This window comes from Neophocaena asiaeorientalis, unplaced genomic scaffold (assembly GCF_003031525.2).
Source record: "Neophocaena asiaeorientalis asiaeorientalis breed wild unplaced genomic scaffold, Neophocaena_asiaeorientalis_V1.1 scaffold546, whole genome shotgun sequence".
Lineage (NCBI taxonomy): Eukaryota > Metazoa > Chordata > Mammalia > Artiodactyla > Phocoenidae > Neophocaena > Neophocaena asiaeorientalis.
The window spans coordinates 535,814-545,380 of NW_020175442.1; the positions used below are offsets into that span (position 1 = coordinate 535,814).

The window sequence follows — 9,567 nt, forward strand, 5'->3', positions numbered from 1 at the left end:
CCCATCTCTCTCTCTCTCTCTTTTTTCTGTCTCTTTCTCTTTTTTCTTCATTTTGGTCTGGATACTTTCTATTGATCTATCTTTCGGTTCACTGATTCTTTTCTTGGTTGGGTCTGGTCTATTAATAAGTCTTTTGAAGAAGTTCTTTATCTCTGATGTTGTGCTTTTTTTTAAATTTGTAGCATATCTGTTTAACTTTTTTATAGTTTCCATTTGCTGAAATTTCCCATTTGTTTATGCATATTGTCTCCATTTTTTCACTAGTTCCTTTAACACAGTAATCATAGTTATTTTTAAGTTGCTGTCTAATAATGCCAACATTTAGATCATTGCTAGCTCTAGTTCTGTTATCTTGACAATGGATTTTTTTTAATCTTGCTTTTTTCTGCATCTTATAATTTTTGATTGAACAATGTACATTGTGGGTAGACAAATAGTAGACATATACATAGTATTTATGCCCAGGATTGGGTACAACCCTTCTTCTGTCATGCCATTCGTGTGGAGGGATGAATCTGTCATGCCATTCGTGTGGAGGGATGAATCTGTCATGCCATTCGTGTGGAGGGATGAATCTGTCATGCCATTCGTGTGGAGGGATGAATCTGTCATGCCATTCGTGTGGAGGGATGAATCTGTCATGCCATTCGTGTGGAGGGATGAATCAATGTACTCAGTAGTTTAACTTGGTTTGAGTATCCTAGTTGTGATTACCTTCAGAGCCCACAAATTTCAAATCTCTTCAGCAGTTACCTTGTGTTTATTGTGGGGTTTGGGGGTGCCAAACAGTTTTTCTCAGTATGCCCCTCCCCTCTCAACTTTCAGCAGTCCCTGCACACCTGCACCATAGAGGGTGTCATTCTCCACTCTCTTGTCCCTTCCCCAATAGACTGTTGTTTGCTACTCAGTGCTAAGCTTGTGATGAAGCAAGAGGCTGTCTCCGCTTTGCTGGTCCTGCCTCAGTCTTCAGCAGTCCTTTAGGGCCTCATGGTGGGGAGGGTTATCAGCGTTCCTTTTCTTCCTCCTTATGGCAGCCAAATTCTGCTTTTTATCTGTGTGTTGGGAGGTGGGGTAGGAAGTAAGTCAGGAAAGCAGTTTTCTCTACGTCTCCCAGTTGTATCAAATTTCTAATAGTAAAGGTGTGTAAAAATCTCCTACTATTGTATGTTTTTCTATCTCTCATTTTAATTGTCAGTTTTCTCTGTTTCTGTTTTGACCTTTGTTACTGTATGCATACAAATTTAGAATTGTGATGTTTTCCTGTGGTTAACTCCTCTTATCATTATTAAATGTCGTTATTGATCTCTAATAATGCTTCTTGCCCTAATGCCTGTGTTGTCTGATATTAGTGTAGTCCTACCAGCTTTCGTTCATTTAGTGGTTACATAGTGTATCTTTTTCCATGCTTTTATTTTCAACCCCTCTGTGGCTTTATATTTTATTTTGTAAGTCACAAAATATATTTTGTTTGTTTGCTTGTTGCTTTTTCAGTTTGATAATCCCTATCTGAATATCTTAGCGTATTTGCATTTAATGTAATTTCCAATATAGTTGGATTTATATTGATCGTTTTTCTCTATTTGACCCACCTGTTTTATGTTCCTTTTTCTCTCCTTTGATTCCTCTTCTAGATCAGTCAAATATCATTTATTCTAAATTTTCTTCTATTAAAAAAGCTGTAGAAGCTAAAGATGCTTTATATTTCACCAAAGAAGGTCTACCCTTTTTCTGTTAAGTAGACTGAGTGAGGACAGGCCAATTGCTTTAATCCAATCAGCTGATTCAAGGCTGGGCTATTGTTTTGGTAAGACTCAGTCTAAGTCTACCTCTGATCATCACTTTTTCTATGACATGTCTCTTTTGGACTTTGAACTAAGAATCTGATGGGTCTTTTTCTCTTCAGCATTGATTGAGTGCAGGTAATTCTGTTCTTCACAGATTTTCAGGTTAAGATTTTAGCCAGTTTGCCCCACCTAGGCTTCAGAGTTCAGGAAATGGCTTTATGAGCAAACATGCTGTATGTTTGAGACCCTTAAGTCTCCAGTGTTTTCCTCCATTTCTCACCAACCCACCCAAATCTCTGCTGGTTTCTCTGACCCCCAGAAGCAGTCTTCTGCCAGGGGCCAAGCCTGAATTCTCAGTGTCTAGCCATGTCCAGCACTGGCAACTGCCCCCTCAGAAAATATGACTTATTGAACGTACAGAGATGATTAAGACCTATTTCCTCCCCTTACAACGGTGCTTGCTAACCTTTTAAAAACCATAACACATATGGAAAATAATATTCTTTATGTGAAATTATAGTAAATAGAGGAGGGTGCTTATAGCCAGAAGTTTCTGGCCCAGAGCTCTAGCCCACATAGGTCTTGACGAGATCACTTTACGGGTTGAGAAGATCAGTATCTCCATATCTGTAACCCACTTGTGGCACTGATTGGGACCCTTTGCCTTAAGAAATTCATGCTGAGCTGGTATTTGCTTTTATGTTCTAGCCTTTCTCTTGTGAAAGACACTGTGAATTTCTTCTTATGCCCCTTGGGGGAGAACTGGTACTAACTCCAGATGCCTTTGGATCTGAGATGGTAGATGTGTGGGCCAGAATCCCTATGCCCTTCCTCAATCAGGCTCTCTAATCCATGGCTCATCCAGACTACTTATATAACCTGTTATATGGAAGCAGAAATTGGTGTATTGTTAGCCTGTTTACCACCTCAGTTTCTCCTCTGTTCTCTCTCTGCATGGTACATATATTTTTTAATATTTATTTATTTATTTTATTTATTTGGTTGCGCTGGGTCTTAGTTGCAGCTTGCTAGCTCCTTAGTTGCAGCACGTGGGCTCCTTAGTTGTGGCAGGTGAACTCTTAGTTGTGGCATGCATGTGGGATCTAGTTCCCAGACCAGGGGTCGAACCCCAGGCCCCCTGCATTGGGAGTGTGAAGTCTTATCCACTGTGCCACCAGGGAAGTTCCCATATTTTTTTCTCTTCCAGAGAAACACATAGTTTACATTGTATGGTGTGCAGTGTGGTTTGGCTTTGAAATAGCGGGGGTAAAGTTATCATTTGCAATGGGAAAATGATTGAAGCAAAATAATATGTATGGTTGAGTTTTACACTTATTTGTAATTTTATTAACTTTTTAAATTCTAAGTCTGTGGATAACTTTTTTAGTATTTTACAGTTGATAAATGCAGGTTCTCTCTACAGTTCTCAGAAAACCTCTTGCTTTATTAAAAATGTAAGCTTATGTCTAGTCACAAGTGTTTAATTTATAAATAATTGAACCAATAATAAATTGAGAGTTTACTGTGATAGCTGGTGATGTGCAAGATTATTAGAATGTATTCACACATTAGAGTTTAATTGATTCAATGCGATGTCCTTTTATGGCTTGATAAATATGTAAAGAGAGCAATAGCCTATGATTATGGCTTTAATTCCTGCTATAAGTAGATTATAATGAGACAGTAATTCACCGTAAATGGTCAGTTGTGGGTAACTGGAATGGCTAGGACAACAAGATTCCCTAAGCTGATTTACAGTCATGGGGTTGGTGCTGATGGTGGGAGCATTATAAATGATGGGCTGCTGTGTGTATGTGAGTTGTGAGCATTAGCCAAGCAGAGCTGTTTAATGAATCTAGGCCATAGGAAATAATGAAGACTTTGGCCCCCATGATAAAGCTTTATGAGGCTGCAATAACTTCCTAATAAATAGTTCAGAAATAGATTAGCAAACCCCAAATCCTTAAAGGCAAAAGGATCCAGTTATGATTCTCTATCTAACTGGTAATAATGAGGCAATTCTGTAACCATTTACTTCAGTTAATGATTTTGGGTTCCCAAGTAAAGGGAGACATTTTTACTAAAAGAAACGAATAAGTTACTTATCATATGTTATTGATTAATGGATTGATAAGAGTAAAGAATGAGGTGTATGGTAAGATGGAGCACATTTAATGTTTAATGATTATTAAGGCAATGGGAGAGAGTATAAAATGGAGTTTCTTAACCCTAGTTCCCAATTAATTTAAGTATTTGTATCTATCAGTATAAGTTTTATAGTTTTCTTCAAACTGCTTACACATACTTCTCTGTAAAATTATTTCTAAGTATTTGGAGTTTTTGTGTAGCTATTAAGAATTGTTAGCTTCTAACTACTGACGAATAGTATATACGAATATTATTAGTAATAATTTTTACATTGTTTTTAGTCACGTTACTAATTAATTCTGTTAGTTTTCCAGCTGATACTCTTGCCTTTTCTAAATAGGCAGTATAAGATTGTAATTAGCAGTATTACTATTTAACGCTGTACTTTTGTTAAGTATCATTTGTGTTTAAAATGTCTTTTTACAAATGATTTATTTATATCAGGATACAGACAAAATCCACACATTGCATTTGGTGGGCATGTCTCCTAAGTCTATAACAGTTTCCCTTCCTTTATTTTTCATTTATTTATGGAACATTTGCATTTATTTATGGAATACATTGGGTCATTTGCCCTAGAGAATTTCTTACAGTCTGTACTTGGCTGATTATATCCTCATGACATTATTTAACATGTTTCTCCATCTCCTGTCTTTCCTGTAAACTGGTAGTTAGGTCCAAAATCTTGATTGAATTCAGCTTTCAGTGTTTTTGGCAAGAACACTTCATTGGTGGTGCTGTATGCTTTCAATTGCATCACGTTAGGAGCCATGTAATATCTGGTTGTCCTACTATTATTAACATTAAAATGGATCAGTGGATTCAGATGATGTCAGACTGATTCATTCATTAAAAAATAATTACATCAACTTTTTATCAAATGCTTTTAAGCAGCCATTGATGATCACTGACAAGTCTGTTATTTTATTAGAAAATCTTAATATGGTGATTTTCTAATTCTATTATTATTCTGCATTTATTCGTTACACCTTTTCTATTAAAAAAAAAATACTTTACCTCGTCAACTCTTTAATTATCCTGACACAGAAAGCTGAAATGCTTGATTCAGTTTTTAGAATAATGAGTGAGTGCCTAGCAGCCTCCAAAAGTGACAAATAAGATTTTGGGTTCTTCAGTATATTCTTACAGACAGATTATATATGTATATATATGTCTATTTTAACCCATTGCAGTAATTTATTTTTATTCTGTTTAAGTAATGAAAGACTCTAACGCTTTCAATTTATATCTGGCCATTTCCTGTACTAGTGAGTGAGGTGTGTAGGTGGGTGTGTGTGTGTGTGTGCCTGGTTTTCATTTTTTGGCTTGTTTGTATTTTTCTTATTTCATATATGTGTTCTTAAAGATTTCCTTGCTTTCATTTTTATATTATAGTAAAAATATGGTCTTTGTAATTTCTGCTGTTGGGAATTCATTAAGTATCTTTTTTACTTCATTATTTATTTTCTAAATCTTCCTTATTTTGTCCATTTTATCTGTCATAGAGTAATGCTGATGTATATTAAAGTCTTCTACTGCATGTCTACTTCTGTCCATTTTTCCTTCTGCATGAAATATTTTTATTCTATGTAATTTAATGTTATTTGGATATTATCTATGCCTGTTAAATGATGGCTAAGGCCATTCACTTTCTAATCCTTTCAGGGTAGCCACAAGGTTGATGACTTATGTCTTTATTACAGATTATACTATTTAAATAGGCTTCATTGTCTTATTTTATGCTTTTTTTGCCTTGAATTATAATTAGATGGTATAAATATGTACCTCTGCATACTTTTTTCTTCATATTTGTCTGATAAATTGTGCCTATTCCATTGGTTTTATTTTGTTTCAGTGACTTTTCATGGAAACAAGGAATTTGCTACTTTTCCCATCCTCTCCCCTTCTCAGTCCTTGATAATTTAGTCTGGGACTGTAAACTCCATCATCTATTGGTTTTATAATAGTGCAATATAAAATTACTTTAAAAATAAAACTTAATGTTGTAAAATAATTATTTAAATTTATTTTTTTATCTTTAACTGACTTCATAGGGGTCCACACCTAGCCTGGAAACCCTGAGTCTCGTAATAAAAGCATGCTAATGAGACTTCAAAATTACTATGAAGAAGATGAGGAAAATGCTCTTTCCTTTTGTTAACAGGTAAACTGACATTTAGTAAGAAGGAATTTGGGGCTTATTGATTTTTAGGATAGATTAAAAAAAAAAAACTAACATAAAATAACATAAAATCATTTCAGTTTTTCTGTTTGGTCTTAAGATAATTCTAGATCTAGGTTGGACCTTACTGTTTTGAAACTTGTTCTTATATATGAAGCTCCTTTTCAAGTTTCAGTCAAGGTAATTCTTTTTCATGACTTCTTTTTCAGTTTCTTCAGTGATTGTTGGTCTCACACAGTTTTTAACTTAATTTTATCATTAATAATTTAATTATGAAGATAATATATGTTTGTTTAAAAACAAATTCAGAGGGTACCGAAGAATATGATGTGACAAGTATTACTTCAGCTGCTTCTCATCCCAGATTCCACTCCCCAAAGTAGCCACTGATAATAGTTGCCTAATCATACTGTTTAACCGTTAAAAGATAGCCTAATTCTTTAAGTAATTTAGTGTAAGAAAGAAACAGTAGCTGGTTCTTTTACAACTAACAAAAATTAATTTTCAATACTTTAAAATTTTAGTAACTCACAAAGCTAGAGATTACTGAATAATATTTAAAATGTTTGTTAATGCTGAAATGGCTAAGTAAAAATGTCTGCAATTTATTTTCCTTTGTATTGAGTAAAAGCATAAGCTACCCTTTTTAAAAAGATGTTTTTCTATATTTCTAATAGGTGTAGCAAGTTTCACTATTCATGTAAAATCAGTGTAAAATTTTAGTGATTCAAGTTCTATTTAAAAATGAAAGTATGGTTTATCAGTGGCCTTTTACATGTTTTTCATCTTAATGCAATCCTTTTAAGGCCATACATTCCAGTATCCAGGTTTTAAAGTAGTTTGTATACACCCAGCAGGCAAGGCCATGACTTTAATCACTTCCTCACCAGAACTTCAATTATGTGAAGCACTTTTTAATTATCCAGCTGCCCACAGTCTATTCTTAGTAAACAGCCTGACTTGTACACAGGCAGTATATTCCTCTGTGGCAAAATTAAGCTCACCACTTTGCACCCCACCCATGAAAAAGCTCTGTGAATTAAAAGCTACTAAATTAAGTGTGTATTTTTAACAGCTTCAATTTTAGAGTCAATTTTGGTATGAAAGTAGAAGACATTTTTTTGAAGTACAAAAATGCTATGTTGGCCTTTCATGGTCTTTTCAGAATGCAGTTTGTTTTTCAGGTTGTCTATTTACAAAGTTAGTTTCTTTGGCCTAAACAAAACAAAAAAACATTTTGTCTTTCTGAAGGGAATATATTTAATCATCTTGCCCTATCACTTTTATTTTTATGTTATTTAAGAAAGAAAATTCTGAACCAAAAAGAACAATTAAGGAAAAAGAACTTATGTCTGAGGACAGGGCTGTAGGGTAGCAGAAAAGATTTGGAAGCCTGGGGGTGTCAGGGGAAGCATAGAGCTGAAGTGTAGCTGGGCTTAGCATTTCATGCACAGATCAAAGCCCGAAATAAAGTCCTAAAATTAAGAGAAAAGTAGACTACATAGAATTAGTGTGTTTTTTTACTTCCTAGTGATGGAAAACCCATTTTTCCCAATGAATGCAAATAGAATACAAAGTCATTTCAGGAAAAGCTTGTATAGGGTTAATGCTTATCTAACATATCCACTCAAGAAATGATTAATAAGAACCTGTTACATGTAAGGCCCCGTGCTTCTTTTATGTCATAATGTAGCTCCTATAATTTTTTACCTCGTGATCTAAAGAAAATGCAGCATTCAAAATCTGAACTTAGGAAACATGCTAGAAACTTGTGACCTCCATCAGTACAGTTTTCCTGGCTTTTCTTGCCTTCATCTACTATAGAGGCTAGAATATCTAAAAACTCAATGACCCAGCTTGCCTTACAGCTAGAAGTTGCGTGATGGGATTATGGCCAATGACGTGTAAAGGGAAGGAAGGCTGCTGGTGCCACATGGTCTCTTTCTGCCAAAGGGCCCTGGAAGTGCTGCTGTCATCACTAAGGGTGATAAAGCTAAAAGCCAGGAGCCTGGGTCCTTGAAGGTATCCTGGACCACCATACTAGCTACGGACTGCCTACTGTGGGACTCCTTGTGATGTGAAATAAAGAAACCCCTTCCTTGTTTAAATCACCATTGGCTGGGACTCCTATTACTCCTAGCTGCATGCATTACTAACTGACTCAAGGAAAAATTTAATTTGGCAATAAGCATGACAGTGGTCTTCATATTCCAGATTTGCGGTGGCCAGTCTCCAAGATGGCCCACAATGATCCCCGCCTCCTTCACACCCTTGTGCAGTCCCCTCCCACAGTCTGCCAGAGTCGCTGCTACAGCTCTGTGACACGGTAAAAATTACAAATTTAACAATAACTTTAAGATCATTTATATTTACTTTCTATGAATGTCACATTTTTCTTTTTACATATGACATGTTTTCTGGTCAATTATATATCCTTTTTTAAAATTGGAAAATAAAGAAAATTTAAAAAAATAATTTCTAAAATTCACTTATGTAATACTATATGTCAGGCTCTCTTCTATGTTCTTCAACTTCATTAACCCACTTTTTTTCTTCAAATAACTTTTTGAGATATTATATCAACCACAACCACTTTGCATTTGGAGAAACCAGGCAGAGAGGTTAAAAATCCTGCCCAAGGCTACACACCTAGGAAGTGGCAGGGCTGGGATGTGAGTCTATAGATAGGCTGGTTCCAGCATTTGTGATCTTCTTGCCACATAAAAATCACCTGTAATCCTGCTAACCAGATAAAACCGGCCTCCTCTCCGTAGATATGCTAAAACAGCTGTACTGTGTAAGTTGCTTACTTCTTTAGCATAATAGTTCCCTGGTGGTCCTGCAGTTAAGACACCATGCTTCCACTGCAGGGGGTGCGGGTTTGATCCCTGGTCAGGGACGTTCCCACATGCTGTGAGGTGTGGCCAAAAAAAAAAAAAAAAGAAAAAAAGGTCAGTTCCTGCTGGCATTCACAGTTCCTCAAGTATCATTGCTCCTCCAATTTTTCAGCACTTATGACACTGCCGAATGCCATCTGTATTCTGCTGGTGAAGCCAACAGTCAGTCATTGTCCGCTCAGGCAGTGAGGACCAGTAGAGGAAATACAGTGCAGAAGAGTGGTTGGAAAGATTGGAGGAGCAAAAAAAGGAAGCTGTTAAGTTTACCTAAACAATAGTAACTGCTGGCAGCCACTGCCATGCCTAAGACGGGAGAAGCAGGAAGGAAGATGCTGCTGCCCAGACCCCAGCCACAATCACATGCCTTGAGGCTGCTGGAACCCCGCTGCAGCTGATGTACAGGGAGCAGGGGGTTGTGCAGCACTGGAAATGAAGCTACGCAGCCTTTACAACATCCTACAGTGCGGGGCATTTTATTCCGCTTGTGCAAGCCATCGGGGTTACGTTTCAATCATGATTACTGATAGACTAACTTCAAAACAATGGCATCGAGAGC

The 9,567-nt window shown here is 36.3% G+C and overlaps 1 protein-coding gene across 1 annotated transcript in view; it reads left to right on the top strand.

The window, feature by feature from the left end:
• The window catches only part of ODF2L (outer dense fiber of sperm tails 2 like), a 54,063-nt gene extending 45,552 nt beyond the window's left edge, over positions 1-8,511 (top strand). Inside the window, exons 18-19 of the transcript XR_003006276.1 lie at positions 5,987-6,096; positions 8,329-8,511. The gene's annotated coding sequence lies outside the window, so the exon portion shown is untranslated. The remainder of the gene's footprint in view (positions 1-5,986; positions 6,097-8,328) is intronic.
• Positions 8,512-9,567: the final 1,056 nt, after the last annotated feature.